Genomic DNA, 16,966 nt, shown 5'->3' on the forward strand with positions numbered 1-16,966 from the left:
GTGTATTTCTGGTGAAAGAAATTCACTCTCGACGTGGCTCGGAAGTCACGTAAAGCCGTTGGTCCTGTTACTGAATAACCACAGGTTCCATGCAACATAAAAACACCATACAAACAATACGAACAAACAAATATGTAATGCAGGGTTAGGCCCTACATGTTGTAGACAGATGCACATGGGCTCTTTGTAGTTCGCCTAAACGCAAACATGTCAAAAGACCATTTACATTCCATTAGATGATTTTATGATCCTTTAATGGACGGTATAGGTTTTGAATTTCTCCAGGTTTATTTTATCTCTTGGTTTATACATATTTGAGGTGCTTTGAGGTTTTTTATTGTAGTACTTATTTGTTGAAAATTAAACTCAACAGTTGACTGTTTTTCAAAATTGATTACACTGGCCTACATTTCAAAACTTTTTCACAAAGGTCAAGGGGTTTCCAACTGATTTAGGTCCCTTTTTGCAAGCTGAATTCAAATATACAGTTCATGTTCCTGGGTCAGGTCTGGTTTATAAAATATAGTCTATTTCTATTCCACCATATTTTTCCAAAATATCTCAATTATTCAAGTGTTTATGGGCTATGTTTTTACAAAAACCTTAAATAATTATTTTCATTTCTATTTTCAAGTCTAGATATGTATAAAAAGGGATCAGAAGTGTAAAAACCATCCTAATTGGTTCTGTTACATCTGCGGACATGCGGTTCCTCCAGACAGTCAAACGAAAATCACGGATATTGTAAAGAAGGCATATCAAGCTTAATTTGGAGTCAAACTAGGGGACCAAGATATGCCATTCGCTCCCCATATCTGCTGCAAAACATGGGTAGAGAACTTACGGGATTGAAGGAACAAGAAAAGGAAGAGTATGCTTTTTGGTGTCCCAATGGTGTGGAGGGAAGGGAAAGATCACATTACCAACTGCTACTTTTGCATGACAAATCTAAAAGGCACCGATCGGAGAGAACAAGCACCATCTTCAATAGCCTGATGTCCCTTCTGCCATACTACCAGTCCCCCATGGCCCTGATCTTCCTGTTTCTGACCCAAATGTCACCATGGAATCTAGTTCTGATTCCGAACCCAGTGACATGACTGATAAAGCTGAGTGTGGTGCATACTGGCCAGAAGAGGATGACCAACCGGTGCCTTTGACCCAAGCTGAACTCATGACCTGACACAAGACCTGAACCTTTCCAAGGAGTCTGCCCAGCTACTGGGTTCTCGTCTTCGAGAGAAACGTCTACTGACACCAGGAACAATATTCTATTGGTATCGGGACCACGAGAGAGAATTTAGAAGATTCTTCACATTTGAAGAGGCATCTTCACTGGTCTACTGTAGCAAAATTGTTGACCTGATTGAATTGCTTGGTCTGATTTATGATGCTATGGAATGGACACTTTTCATTGACTCATCTAACAGAAGTCTCAAGGCAGTACTGAATAACGGAAATAAAATTTCATCGATCCCTGTTGGACACTGTTGAAATGAAAGAATCTCACAAAAGAATGGAATGTCTGTTGTCTGCTCTGAACTACCAGGAACATAAATGGTTTATCTGTGGCGATCTTTAAGTTGTTGGACTCATCCTAGGACTTCAAGGTGGTTACACAAAGTATCCGTGCTTTCTGTGTTTATAGGATAGCCGCGCTGATATACCGTGCTGATGACCAGCATTATGTCAGACAAGAGGGGCCATCAAGACAAGGATTAAAACCTGGGTCACACAACGTTCTGTCCCACCCTCTGGTTGAACCGAGCAAGATGTTGCTTCCACCCCTCCACATCAAACTCGGTCTCATGAAGAACTTTGCAAAGGCATTGGACAGGGAAGGTAGAGGATTTGCTTTCCTCCATCAGAAGTTTCAACGAAAAAGCATGGAGAAACTTAAGGCAGGTATATTTGATGGTCCTCAAATAAGGGAACTCATCAAGGACCCTAGTTTTGATGATGCACTTAATCCTGCTGAACTCTCTGCCTGGTTGTCCCTTAAGTCAGTTATTGCAAACTTCCTTGGCAACCACAGAAGTTCCCAGTATCAGAAGGTGGTTGATAAGTTAATGGAGAATTTCTGCCAACTTGGTGAGCGCATGTCAGTGAAAATGCACTTCCTTTGGTCTCATCTGGAATATTTTCCAGAGAATTGTGGGGACTTCAGTGAAAAACAAGGTGAGCGCTTCCACCAAGATATCAGTGTTATGGAGGAACGCTATCAAGGCCGATGGAATGTCAACTTTCTGGCCGACTACTGCTGGTGCCTGAAGAGGGATGTGGAGTCTGCTCAGCAGAAACGGAAGTCTCTGAAGAGACCATTCATCCATGAGTAGCTTCCTTAGTTCATTATACTATTCTTGCTATCTAATCAAAATATTTTATAAGCCTTCTGTGAATAAATCAGTCTAATATTTTCAGTATTGTGTTTCATTCACCTACAAATAGATCGGAATTGAGGATATTTTTAATGTACTAATATTTCATTAACTTAATTTGATTGAGACAAATTAGCATGATTTATGATTCAGAGCAAACAACTGGCCTACAATCAGGTATTATATATTAGACCTTGAAAACAGCGCAGGGTATTGTTATTAATGTGTCTATTTTTTATGTAATGACTTCCTACTTGTATTTCAAAGATACAGAACATAGTCCATCTTCATGATGGTGGGCTAAAGGACATTTTCACAATCAAACAAAATTATCTATGCAAATCTGGGTTGAGCCTTCTGTTTTGGTTGGTAATTGGTTGCAAGCACTTAAAAAGCACTTGTTACAACCACAAGACTGTGTATGCTTGTTGTTAGCAATTAATGGTTCAGTCTTTCTGACTGGTGTTGCCCCTTTTATTAAAGACTGATTTTCCTGCATTAGAAACTTCCAAATTTGTATTTCGATTGTTTTTTGTCATCTGCAGTAAGGAATGGTGGTTTAAGGGACTACTTGATTTACCGTTAATAGATTTAGGTTTAGTGGAAGATTGCTGTGTATTAGATCATTTTGTTTCATATCCACAGTCTGATTTTCATTAGTGCCACACAAGGAAATATGGTAATCAGTGTCACCAGTTGGGATTGTTCGAGAGTGGTTAACTGGTCCATTACAAGCCTGTTATTGATTGTTACCTTGTTGTATACATAATAGGGAAGAAGGGCAGAAGTCAGCACAATTCTTTTTATAACTCCTCACTTGATGCAGGTAGGGTCTCTTTGAATTGACTGCACTTCTCAACATTTGATTTTTTTCCTTTAGGTGGAGTTCTTTCCAGGATTCTTTTCTTTTTGTCATTTTTGGAGTTGGAGTTATTTAATTTTCTTCTATTGGAGTTCCCATAGCAAAGTTATCAGAATCTTCAATGTTAATAGCAGCAGCAGTGGACAGAAGGTTGTACTTATTTAGGGAGTTTGTATTATTAGCATGGTGAATATGTTGCATATCTTTATTATCCTGCTGCTTGATATTATGTTGGTTCAGTTTTAGGTTTTTAATTACAGTTGTGAAAGAAGGGTTTTTAGATGGATCAAGGCCCCTTCTTACCTTTAACTTCAGTCAAGCTTCTTTAGCTGTCATTCCTGTTCTACTCAAATCTTTATTGGTACTTTTCATAAAGATGAGAGAGAGAGAGAGAGAGAGAGAGAGAAATGAAAACCTTAAAAAAATATCATCAGCCTTTCATGAAGTTTATTCTTTCACCAATGACACAAGTGATAACTGACTCCAAAATGTCCACAACATGATTAGTGTGGCCCAAGTGTAAGTTAAACACACTTGGTAGGACTGGGAGTATTACAAGACTACAGTCATCACCACCCTAATCATGTTATGGGCAAACCGGATAGAATGCCGACATTCCTATCCCCAGAACCAGACCCTCCTGGAATCTGTGGTCCAGCCCTGAAGAATAGTTCTTATTCCTTCCTCTGTCATAGAAAATACTACTTCTTTGCTATGTAAATAGGGAAATGCGAATGAACCTTCATTTCCTATTACGACTGTTTCTACTCTTTCTCTTTCATCACCCTAAAGGGATTTACTTTCCTTTCTCTGTAAATGAGTTAATTGTCACTGACTTGGAGACTAATTTGTGTCTGGGTTACTGTTATTATTGACATTCTCCCCATTGGCTTCCTTAGTATTGAACCAACAGTTTTAGTCAAATGCCCGACCTTTTTGCAAACAGCACAGATTCTAGGCTTTCTGCATTCATTAGTAGAATGATTGTTATACCCACTGTCTTCACATGTTATTTTTGGTCTAATTCCTTTAGCTTGATTATTCATTGGCTTTGAATTATTTGTTTGTATATTGACCATTACCGTATTATATCTGACGGGTGGACCATTCCCTGATTGATTCTGTCTTCCTTTCTGGATTGGATTCCATTTGTTTCTATTATTTTGTGCATATTTCCTTTGAAAGAAAGTTTGTCCATTCCCAAATTGTCTGGAATGATCATTATACTTGTGACTTCCTTTATATGAAGCATTTATATTTCTGCCCTTTCTTTCATTCTGAGCTTCTGTTATCCCTACAGATTCCTTAGAAAAGTCTATTTCTCTCTTTTGGATTTCTTGTCTCATCAGTATTAATGCTGTGAGGCTATCATTCTTTGGATCAATTTTAACTTTCTTGAAAGCCCTCTTTTCTTTTTCACCATGTGCATTATATGTACATTGTTCCACATGACAAATAATTCAACACATGCCTTAAGCTAATTGAATAATTTTTGTCATCCCTGAAATCATCTTTATTTCCTATGGTGATACTAGTTTTCTTCAAATCTTTGATTACCCTGTGTATCGATTCTTCAATTATCTGTATGAAGATTGGATATTGATTCCCCATGTAAATGTTGTGTAAGGAATTTGTTAATATTATATAATGCATCACATTGACTTTCTGGTTCCCATATTGATAAACAAATTTTTTTAAATTCAGCGTATGTAGTTATTTCACTGAGTCTCACTGAATTAAGAGTTCCATCGATGTGCATCAACCTCTTTCTGAACTAACAAGAAGCAAGGCTTCATTAATTTTAGCTCTTTCATTTGTTATTCCCCTTGTAGCTATGCGACTGTCCGCATCAGGTAGCTAGCCAATGGTTCACAGAATATGATTCAAGTCTAATTTTATAAGAATTTGATTACCTTGCGCCATTGTTCTAAATTGCAAGGTGTTAGTATTAGTATTATTATGTTTATTAGTATTTGCATTAATAGTATTAGTATTTTCTTGATTTAATGTTATTTGTGAATTCGGTACTGGAAGTCAGCTGCATCTGTCTGGTGTTGGTCTTAAATTGTATGAGCTATTCCTAACAGTATTCAACAATTCGTCAAACGAATTCTAAATATTACAAAAGTACTCTAAAAATAAAAAAAAATGTATACACAAATACACAACATTATTCGAACGACGTCCCTTGCGTGTGATTTGTCAAACTCAGCATTTTGGCCGCCAAGGTGTTGGCCGCACAGTTACCACAATTCTCTAAATACGCCACGACTGTGATGAAGAAATGTCTCCGATAATAACTAAATATATGATAGTTACTCTGTTTTATAATAAAGATTCATATGTTTAAGAATGACTTAAGCTTTTGATGGGAAAATGAGTTACTAAAAATGTTTTCCTGAGATTTGACAACACCTCTATGCTGGGTTAGTGCTCCGTTGCCACCTCAGCCCAATAAGGTTAAGGTCATTCCGTATCACTGACCCACCATGGAAACAGCTCCCGCTACTCGCTGCCCACGCCTGCACAGTCAGGCTAAGGAAATAATTTGTAATGTTAATCGGTACCTTTTAGATGAAAAGGCCAACGGCGGACCTTTGTTACCTCCCACTCAAGCCCTTGCTCGGACAGTAAGTAAAAGGACAGTTAGAAGGTTTTGCTCCAAAGCAAATCAAGAATGGTGGTCAGAGGCTGAACGCACAAAAGAGAGAGAAAAAGAGAGAAAAAGGTGGGGCGGAAGTACCTACCTTGGGAGGAGTGGCAACAGTGTATTAAATTCAGGGTAAAAAAAGGCAGGCGCCTTAGCGGCCAAAAAGGCTGAGTTTGACTATAATTGACTTTATCCCTCCTTCATGGGTGGGACTACTGTTGTCACCGGAAATCTTCAAGTTCTGGCGAGAGTTGAAAGGTCAGGTCACAGGTGAGAGAGTAAGCAGTTTTTTAATGGTTGCGTTAAGATTATACCTCCACTCACGTTTTGACTAATACCTACAACACTTCCTGATTGTTGCTCACTCTCTCTTATGTTTCGTTTCTCTATTATTCTTTCTCTCTCTCCTTTCTCTGTCATCATTTGTCTGTTAATGGTTCTCTCTAATTTCTTTTCCTCTTTTATTTTTATGCTATTCCTACCTGATATTCTCCTAGCTATCATTACACTTGAGATATCAAATTGGTATCCCTCAGGTCCAAACATTATCGGTTAGTTGGTGGTCCTGCCACAGTTTCCACTATTTAGCTTTGGATATAAAACCAGTCCCAGCTATGATATGTTTTCTTATTTATCAGGTACAATAAATGTTTTGCAGAAGTGGAAAAGTCCACAAACATTAATCTAAAGAAATATTATGATATATGGGACTCTTGTACTCAAACTCGGGAACAAATTCCCGGGGTTCAAGAGCCCCCTCACCACATCAAGGTGGTCCCAAGTTGAGGAGGAAGTGTCATGGAAAAGAGGCGTCCACAGGCATTTCCTATCTTTTTTTTTTCTATTGGCCGACTTTAAGTATGCCCAGTCTTGGGGTATTGTTAATTTACAGAACTGTATATTCAGCCTGGTCTGTTAGGGTTAAAGACTGTTTTTCTCTTTGCTCTGCCATTGACAAAATGGTAGGTGAACTTCACAGCCTCTCATATGATGTTAAGCACTCAAGGGGATGGGGATTAATATCACTCAAATTTGTGTTGTATTTTATTGTGAAAACTCCAAACCTGTCAGTCCCCGAGGCCAAGCTAGTGTCTTTTCCGATTCCCTCCCCCAGAGGATTTTGCTGATGGACAAGATGTTACTGGGTCCTGTTAGGGTGCTGTGGTACTACCCAAAGAGAACTCATTATCTTATGTCAAATTGATGACACCTCTTCATTAGTAAACAAAACAGTAATCTAAGAAAATTATTGTTAAGATATTTGCCCAGCTAGTAAAAGGCGATTGTTCTGAAGCCAACAGATTTGACTCACCACCCAAAATCCTCCAAGGGTTAAGTCTCATTCAACTTACCTGCATTTATTATAGAAAAGAAAAAAAAATTTTATCATTAAGTTTATCAGTTATTTGTTATGAAGCGATTTTGTCTTATAAAGTGATATAAAGACAAAATTAATTACTGAGGGTGCTGTTTTGGAAAATGCAGTAGTGCTAATGATCTACAAGTAGCAAGTCCACCTTATGATTTAATCAGGTGTTTAACCAGACCACTGAGTTTAAGAAAAAAAATTTCTGCATTCATGTTCACAAATGTTCAACAATGGTTCTTTTATGTTTTCACCCAAAACGAAGGGATCAGAATTTATAATTTTATTTATACTCTTGGTTATGAATGAAACTTTCCAATTTTAATCTTAACAATGAATGAAAGTTAGTCAGTTATGATAGCTCACTTAATTGTGGCTCAATCCTTTTTCTGTAGGTTGGGAAAAATAAACACATAGTATATATTTCTACTGTTTATTTGTAAAATGTTGCTGTACAAAAATAGATATATTTATTATTTTCTGTGAGGTACACTTAAAGCGAAGTCTGTACAATATGGTTATTAACTAAGATGTCTGTTTATCTATGTACAATATGGATATCAACTTAGAAGTCTGTTTATCCACTGCAAAATTGAAATAGTATGACTTTATTAATAAAAATACAGCGATTCACTTATAATTAATTACCCGTGTTGCTGAATAAAATGCATAGCACCAATAACTTTGGAAGTAAAACTAGAATACCGATTTTGATAAATTAGCACGCTTGGGTAAACTTGGATACATCTAGTTCACCGCACATTAAGTTGAATAACAAATACCTATAGTACTTGTAAACACTAAAAATAATTATTCATTTACGTAGTTAATAACAATATTACATACCTTAAATGGATGGTCAACATTTTGGAAATTGGTTGGTCATAAATTATCATATACATATAGTAGTGCTGGATAAAAATGACAACTTGTTTAAGATTTTTTTTTATTATGCAAACTGTGAAGCAATGCTGACTATATTTTTAATATTGAAAATTTGAAATGATGATTAGAGAGCATCAACTGCTGCACCAAATTTTTCCCTATGTAGTTTCTACTACCAGTAATTTTCCTTTTTTCAACCAAATTCACAGTGCTGTAAACATTTAAAAAAAATCATTACATGCTAATGTAGTTGTACTTCAAAAAATATTATCCCAGTCACAAGTTACATACACAGTCTATGTAGAGTAATTCAATTTTCAATTCCACATGAGAAGAATGCCTGTTTGATGGTAAGTAATAAATGAAATTATCACATTTTTCTGTATAACATTTCCTAAGTATGAAATAGGAAATAGAAAGATTACAAACTGACAATTAATAACAGTTTCTGCTCCTGAAAATAAAAATACTATTAAAATTTTACTCAACAATCACAAACCCTTATTTCATTTACTGAAAAGACTTAAAAATAAAATTACAGGATATGAAAAAGCAATATGTTATTATAATTTATATATAATGTTAAAAAAAGAATTAATCAATTCAATCAGACCAACAAAATCATAATCACAAGGACATACTTAACCACTTTACAAAAATATGTACATCAATCAGATACCCCTTTTAGAATCAGAAATATAAATGATGACAATACTGCATTTTGAAACTTTCATATCACATATGTATTGTGTTATCTACTTGCATAACCAAAACCCTCACTGAATAAAGTGTAAATGGATCAGTACTACATGTCACCTAAATAAATTGTCTGTACAGGAGTTTTGTCAGACTGCCATGGAAAAATAAGTTTGAAATTTTATGTAACTCCATTTATAATGCTCTATAAAATGCTGTACACAATAATAGAGTACTATGTACTCTGTAAGACTATATAAAAATCTTTATAAACATTGGATTGTACAAGTTATGCCACGGTTGAGGTTAATTAGAATATTTTATTATGACCAGTATTGTATGTAGTTTATATCATTGAGCTATCTTTTACAACATTAAATCCTAAAATTTTTAAATAAATTAATATATAATAGTGCAAATATTAGTATAATCAGATGAAAAATGTAAAGCTGGTTTACATTACTGAGAAGGATAAAACTTAAATCCAAAGAAGGTACAATTTATCTTAAAAAAAGGAAAAAAAAAAAGACAGAAAACCTGGCTAAAAGTAAAGTAAAATCAAGACATAAATACTTCTTGATGCAAGATTTTCTGGTCAAGTCACATTCATACTTCTAACCAAATTATTCCATTATGTATATACATACTACCAGAAAAGAAGAATTAGATAATGTTGTACCTGTAACAAAGTGAATTAGTTAATACATATAAAGAAATGTAGTTTACCAGACAACTGACTGAAGTCCTTGAAGAATACTGTGCTTTGCATTTTTATAATTATTGTATGGTATAAAAATATATATAATCTGTCACATATATATCTCTGATCACGATCTTGTCTCCCCACATCAACTGATTGTTAATGAAGAACACTACTCATGTGAAAACCAAGACTCGCTTTACCATACCATTAAAGACCACATAACCAATAACCCAGGAAGTTAGAGAAAAAGAAGCTAGCAAAAAGTCTGCCATAGAACCTAACCCCCTTTGCTAATTTATCAGATAAAACCTCCTGGGCAGGTTTGTGACTACTAAAGCCATTGTTGGGTTTCATGTTTCATTCCCGTACTATATTGTTCAAAACAGTTATTGCAATGCCAGATATGCTTTGTAGAAGCATGGAGGCTTTAATATTTTACTTTTCATGTCAAGTTACTTAAGGTATATTGGTCATATGGTATTCATGAACTATCTACAAGTCAGATTGGTGTGATATAGTATTTGAAAAACTGGCTAAAATAACTGGTGTGGCGCGATTTTCGAAAAGAATATCATAACCTTACAGTGGGGTCAGTATATTTTCAACTGGTTCAACATTCCATAAAATTGACCATTTATTAAGGATTATGGGTTTCAGTGATATAGGAACAGCTGTAGCTACCTCATCAAAACATTTTCTTTAATCTCAGGCATGGACCTAGCATGTTTCAACAAATATAATTAGTTGAAGTGCTTGAATTTTTCTGTAAAATAAATTATTTTTGTAGATATAATAGCATTCTTATATAAGAGTAAAGGTCATTCAGACTACTAACTAACAGGTAGCAGTGGACTTCTCAACCCTTTGCTAACCTGACTGATCCATTCCTTTCTCCTTTGCCGATGGGAACAATTGTGAGGTTGGTTAGAGGGGGAAGATAATAGCCAGGAGGGAGGAATTGTCCAAATGCAGGGATGATGTGTGCTTGCAGTGACAGAAGAATGTGTAATTTGCAAGAAAAAGCAGTTATCACCAAGAAAATATCAGCTTCCCAGTCACTTAAGTGAGCAGGAGAAGGATTTATCATGTAACCTCCTATACAGCCTGGAACTTTCATGTAACCTCCTATACAGCCTGGAACTTATCACTGAAAAGACTAATTCCAGGGCAAATCCAAGGACTTGTGGATGACATCCCTCACACAGGAAGAAGAAAATGTGGTCTTATATTGCCAGTAACTGCTTCTGACACTTAGGCAACAAAGAAATTCCTTCCTAGATACGAGAGATCAAGTAACCCCTTTAACTCCATAGCCTCTCAAGTGAAAAAACACAGTGACCTCCTCACTGGACAACTGGTAAGTTTGTTTCATCATTTTATTATGCCAGAAGGGAACAGTGTTCTAGGAAACCTCGTTTTGCTTGCCAGTAGATACAGAGGCACTGGCATCCTGGGCTAAATTGCAGTGTCATCCTGGAGTTACACAATACATACAGCATCTCACCTTGATTTTCTTCGACAAAGTTTCAGAGGAATGGTAAAGCATTCAAACCATGGGTCAAGTAGTGATAGGTTCTGAGTTTCTGCCGGGAACTTGGTGAAATGAGAATTAAAGCTCGCCTATCCTATTTGCTGATGGTAGAGTTAGCAAGGTCTTCAGCTGCAATTCTGTTCTTGGTAACTTCCCTCAGGGGGCCAAACAGTGTTGAAGATAAGACTTCGTATTAGACATCTTACTCTGGGTGCATGACTTTGCAAGGTAGGTGGGAGTGCTTGATGTTCCTCATAGTATTTGGAGAGCTCCTAAGAGGATGAGATTGATAGGACCTCCAACATAAAGACATTGGAAAGGACTGTAGAGTATCCCTTTACCATAGAGACTGGGTAGAGTTTATTGTTGCGAAGAGAAATGGTTTGCTGTGGTGGCTAAGATCAGAGAGAAATCCTTCCAACCTCTATCATAGTGACTGAAGTGATCAGTATGCTCCCAAGAGGATAAGACTACCATGCCCTCCTTCCTAAAACCCTGAAAAGGACTGCACAGTATCCCTTTACCATAGAGATTAAGGTAATTTATTTTGGCAAAGTTACATAAAGTAGTCTGTGATCTGCTGAAGTGGCTCAAATCAAAGAGAAATCCTTCCAAATACAACTATCATCTAGAACAGAAGTGGGCAAAATGCAATTGATCATCTGCAGGATCAGGTAAACTGTAGAAAAGCATAAATGGCTAGGTCAGCAGTTCTCAACCTTTCCAATCTTATGTACCCCTTGGAGTCTTTCAGTATTGGTCATGTACCCCTTACCAATAATGCAGTATCGGGAAAGGTAAAGAGAAATTTATGGTTTTTTACTTAGTTTATTAAGTTTAAATTGTTATATATGTGGACCAGACAAAATTTTCAATTAATGAGAGTATGACACCATGAGGTAGTGTTGATAGGAACAAGTACTTCACAGGGAAACACTAAGTAAGTGGCTGCTATCATGCCATACATTTACTAAAACAGAACTATATCAGACAGTTTTCGATCACTGTGGCAGTGAACTAGTGCTGCTTACAGCTAGTTGCATCTTGTAACTATACTCTGTTTTTTTCCATCTGTCCATCCGCCTGTGGAGTTTTTGTATGGTAACACTGCGTCCTGGGCTTTGGATAGTTACATTCAGCTCACATTCAACAATTATAATAATATCCTATTTCGAATATTAACGGTGTAATTCGCATACAGTAAATTATTAAAACGCTTTTCAGTTGCAAATGTACACCCAGATATCCTTTTATTTAACCTAACACTTACACACAGCGTAATTATTTACTGGGACGCAGTGTTACCATACACAAACACCATAGGCAGATGGACAGATGAAAAAAAACAGAGTATAGTAACAGTGATAGGTAAGCCACTGTGTGTGAATAGAGTATAAAAGGTAAGTCACTGTATGTGTGAATAGCGTATAAAAATAATAAACCAGACTTAAATCAGACACATTTTTCTAATAACTGTGACTGTGAGGTATTGGTGCTATATAAAACTTATAACTAGTTATTCATGGGGAAATTACTGCCTGGGTGACTAGCATCACTAATATGAAAAAAATAATAAGAAAATAGTATTAAGAGGGCATTGTGTTCCACTGTTACGAACTAACGCTGATTGTTAAGCATCACTAGTTATTAGTAACTAGTTACTGACTCAATGGGAAGTCAATGAGCGCAACTGCATTTAAAATACAAGTATAGACTAATTCAGTGAGATGGTTGGAATGTGTCTTTGCTACAAACAAGTCAATCCTTGGCACAGTCTTTGAAAGTGCCACTCTTATGTCGTAATTGACTGAAAGATGTGAACATAACTTAGTTTCTAATCAAGCACAGTGTAAGAATCCCTGCTCACAGCAGTATGCAGAAGGAAACATCAGGAGGTTCCATACACATTTCTTTGCTAAAGCAGAATAAGAAGTTGGCATTGTTGACCAGAATCTGGTCAATGACAAACTATTGAAAGAATAGCTTTACAGTTTAGTCATTGACAATGTCAATGAATTCTTCTTGTAATTCATATGGAAGGGATCTAGGGTCCATCTTCAATAGATTTCGGATGAGTTAGCAATCTGAGTCTGTGATATCAGGAAAATAGTATCTATTTTCTACAAACAGGTTTGCAATTATCGAAACCAAAGTATTTAGAGAAACCTGTCGCATACCCCCAAAATTCCTCTCACATGGTACGTACATGTACTGGAATTTGAGAAACCCTGATCTAGGTGGACATGGAGTGCTCAAAGCTGTACTACTGAATCTCACCCCTTCATTCTGGAACTGGAGCTTCCCATTCTACGAAGTGGTAAACAGGTTGATCATAACAAAATACGTATATATCCTTCAGGTATGGAAATAATGTGGGTCTCTCTCAATGTTATTGGAAGCTAGCACAAACTGTGGAGTTTCCTACCTGTACCATACCTGCAACACATGCCCATTCGGTAGGGAGAAGTCAATGACTTTTCTCTTATAACTTCCTATTACCTTCATCAACAGGGCATGTTTTTCTACACAGACCTCACCTCAGTTAACAAGATCAATGGAATACATATCAGCTGAACAGTTAAGCTAGGTAGAAGTCCTTGAAAAGTTAAAATGTATTTGTTCCATCAGATTGAGTCTACTCTATCATTACCATGTTGTCCAATAGTGTGATGGAAGTTGCCCAACTGCCCCAGAAAGGATTTCCACCCTCACTGTCCAACTTTCTTCCCTTTACCTAACTTTTTGGTTGTTGCTTGAAAGGCAAAGGGGAAAGGTTTAATAAGATACTTCCCTTTCTAGCAGAGAAGGAAAACTGTAGAACTCCTAATCAGGATATGGAGAAGCCTTGGCCTTGTCTGGATCCTGATGTCAAAGGCACAGCCACCCTCAAGTGACAGGCACTATGCTGATTTGGAAGGAAAACGACAATGCGTTAGAGGAAAAAGCTTGATAGAATTTCCTAGCCTTCTGGCAACTACAATTTTGCTGTCTCCTCTACACCTGTGGAGAAGGTTGAAACAAGCTACTGGTTGGATTAACAGTCACAGCAGCAGATGAAAACTATACCTCACCAGAACACATTTACCTTTAACAGGGATACCAGTAACATCAGCAATGATACCACCACCCCTATATGGGGATTTATTTTCAAGATTTAATACTTATTTTGTTGTTAGCAAATAATAGAATCTGTTGAAACTTCTTGAATTACAATTTTTTTTCTTCCATTCTGGGAAAAGGTCATCTGGGTTTGTACTCATGGGTCAAATGAGCAGCCTATGCAAACCCAGGACATTTCTACAATGTGGCATTACCTGTAAGCAAATCCCTTGCCATTCCCAATTCATCATATTTTACTAATGTATATGTAATACAGACAGATTTATCCAAGACTGACTACCATTCATACATAATGGCTGCAGGAAACCTATCTTCTGGAACATTGTACAAACCCTAGCAAATTAGAATACGAATCCCTATTAAAAATAGCCACTGTTTTGACATGCAGCTACCTTTCATGTTATAGTTTTCATAAAGGGTGAGGTGGAGATTTTCCTGAACTGGAAAAATAATTTATGAAAGGCAAACCTACTGTTGCCCTTATCATACAAAGCATAGCACTGTAGCTACCAATCAGGCTGCAGATAGGTAAAACTGTTGGCTACAGTACTTCCTACCCATTCAGACAATAATGTCGTAATGACCTTATGTACTACGCACATGTTAAATCAGGTACAAGTTATAAGCATTTTAGTTTAGTACTGTATAAATACAAAACTGTAAATAAAATTATAAAAGAAAAGTTTATTTACCTTTGGTAAGTAAAAAGGAAAACAGAACACAACGAGCAGAGGAACAGTAACTACCTTAAATAGCGGACGTAAGTATGTATCTTAATCAAATTGTCTGACCCTCTATGATGTCCATCTTATCTGATATCCAGATTAATGGGGTCTGGATTAACGACTGTGTAGCGGAGTCATAACTTTTATTGGCGCCATACTTCTATTATTAGCACTGATAACCGGACATCGGCGCATTATGGCAATGAGAATTGCTGATTTTATGGCTAAAACTGGATCATCATGAACCGAGTCTACTGATAACCGGGAACTGTATATTGAAAACGCTTATATGTAACTGCCTATTTCAAGGCAATCAACATCAAGGATAGCTGGTGCTGTACTGTGTGATTGGCTCCTTCCAGCCAATAGATGTTGTCATGGAGAGAGTGTTTTAACCCTCTTACGCCGAAGCAGTAAAAAAAAAAATTGTCTCCCGTGTGCCGGAGGTGTTTCAGAGTGAGCGCGGAAGCGGAAAAAATATTTTTTTCAAAAAATCACAGCGCGCTTAGTTTTCAAGATTAAGAATTCATTTTTGGCTCCTTTTTTGTCATTGGCTGAAGTTTAGTATGCAACCATCAGAAATGAAAAAAATTATCATTATCATGTATAAATAATGCGATATTGATAGCACAAAAACGAAATTTCATATATAATTGTATTCAAATCGCGCTGTGCGCAAAACGGTTAAAGGTAACAAGTTACTTTTTTTTCGTTGTAATGTACACTAAATTGCGATCATTTTGGTATATAACACATTGTAAAACGATAAAAGCAACACAGGGAAAATATTATCACAAAATAAAGCATGAATTCATAACGCGCGGATGTAAACAAATATTTTTTTCAAAAATTCACCATAAATCTAAATATTGTCCTAGAGACTTCCAATTTCTTTCACAATGAAGACAAATTATTGAATATTACTATACTGTAAGAGTATTATCTTACAATTGCAGTTTTCGACCATATCTGAAGAGTTAAAGTTGACCGAATGTCAAATTTTTTTATATATATATATTTTTTATATGCAATTATTTCGGAAATAAGAAAAGCTACAACCTTCAAATATTTTTTGTTTTATCCTACATGAAATTGCGCACATTACCATATATAAAACTCTATGAAATGCCTAATATGAAACGGAGCAAATATTCCGAGAATGGGACGTACGCATTTCGGAGATTTGTGGCGGAGAATCCGCGCGGAGGGAAGGAAAGATTTTTTTTTAAATTCACCATAAATCTAAATATTTTGCTAGAGACTTCGAATTTATTTCAAGATGAAGATAAATGACTGAATATTACTAGACTGTGAGAGTTTTAGCTTACAATTGCGTTTTTCGACCATTTCGGTAGAGTTAAAGTTGACCGAACGTAGTTTTTTTTCTATTTATCGTGATTTATATGCAAATATTTCAAAAATGAGAAAAGCTGCAACCTTCAATTATTTTTAGTTGTATTCTACATGAAATTGCGTACATTTTCATATATAAAACTTTATGTAACGGCCAATTTAAAATGGTGCAAACATTACCACAATCGCACATATGATTTTTTTTTCGGAAGAGTTACCGCGCGGAGTAAAGAAATTTATTTTTTCATAAATTCACCATAAATCGAAATATTGTGCTAGAGACTTCCAATTTGTTGCAAAATGAAGGTAAATGCTTGAATATTACTAGAATATAAGCGTTTTAGCTTACAATTGCGTTTTTCGACCATTTCGGTAGAGTCAAAGTTGACCGAAGGTTGAAATTTTGGCAATTATCGTTATTTATATGAAAATATCTCAAAACTGATAAAAGCTACAACCATGGGTTGTTTTTAGTTGTATTGTGCATGAAATTGCACACATTTCCATATATAAAACTTTATATAACAGCTAGTTTTAAAATGGTGCAAACATTACCACAATCGCATGTATGATTTTTTTCGGAAGAGTTACCACACGGACGTAAGGAAAAAGTTTTTTCATAAATTCACCATAAATCAAAATATTGTGCTAGAGACTTCCAATTAGTTGCAAAATTAAGGTAAATGATTGAATATTA

General features: G+C 36.1%; 1 long non-coding RNA gene across 1 annotated transcript; it reads right to left on the reverse strand.

The window, feature by feature from the left end:
* Nucleotides 1–7,675: 7,675 nt before the first annotated feature.
* On the reverse strand, nt 7,676–16,466 carry LOC135216692 (uncharacterized). Its single transcript, XR_010314887.1, has 2 exons — nt 10,663–16,466; nt 7,676–10,632 (listed from the first exon to the last, which is right to left on the reverse strand). It is a non-coding gene; the product is annotated as an uncharacterized LOC135216692 (long non-coding RNA).
* Between the last annotated feature and the right edge of the window lie 500 nt (nt 16,467–16,966).

Source organism: Macrobrachium nipponense, chromosome 6 (genome assembly GCF_015104395.2).
Source record: "Macrobrachium nipponense isolate FS-2020 chromosome 6, ASM1510439v2, whole genome shotgun sequence".
Classification (NCBI taxonomy): Eukaryota; Metazoa; Arthropoda; class Malacostraca; order Decapoda; family Palaemonidae; genus Macrobrachium; species Macrobrachium nipponense.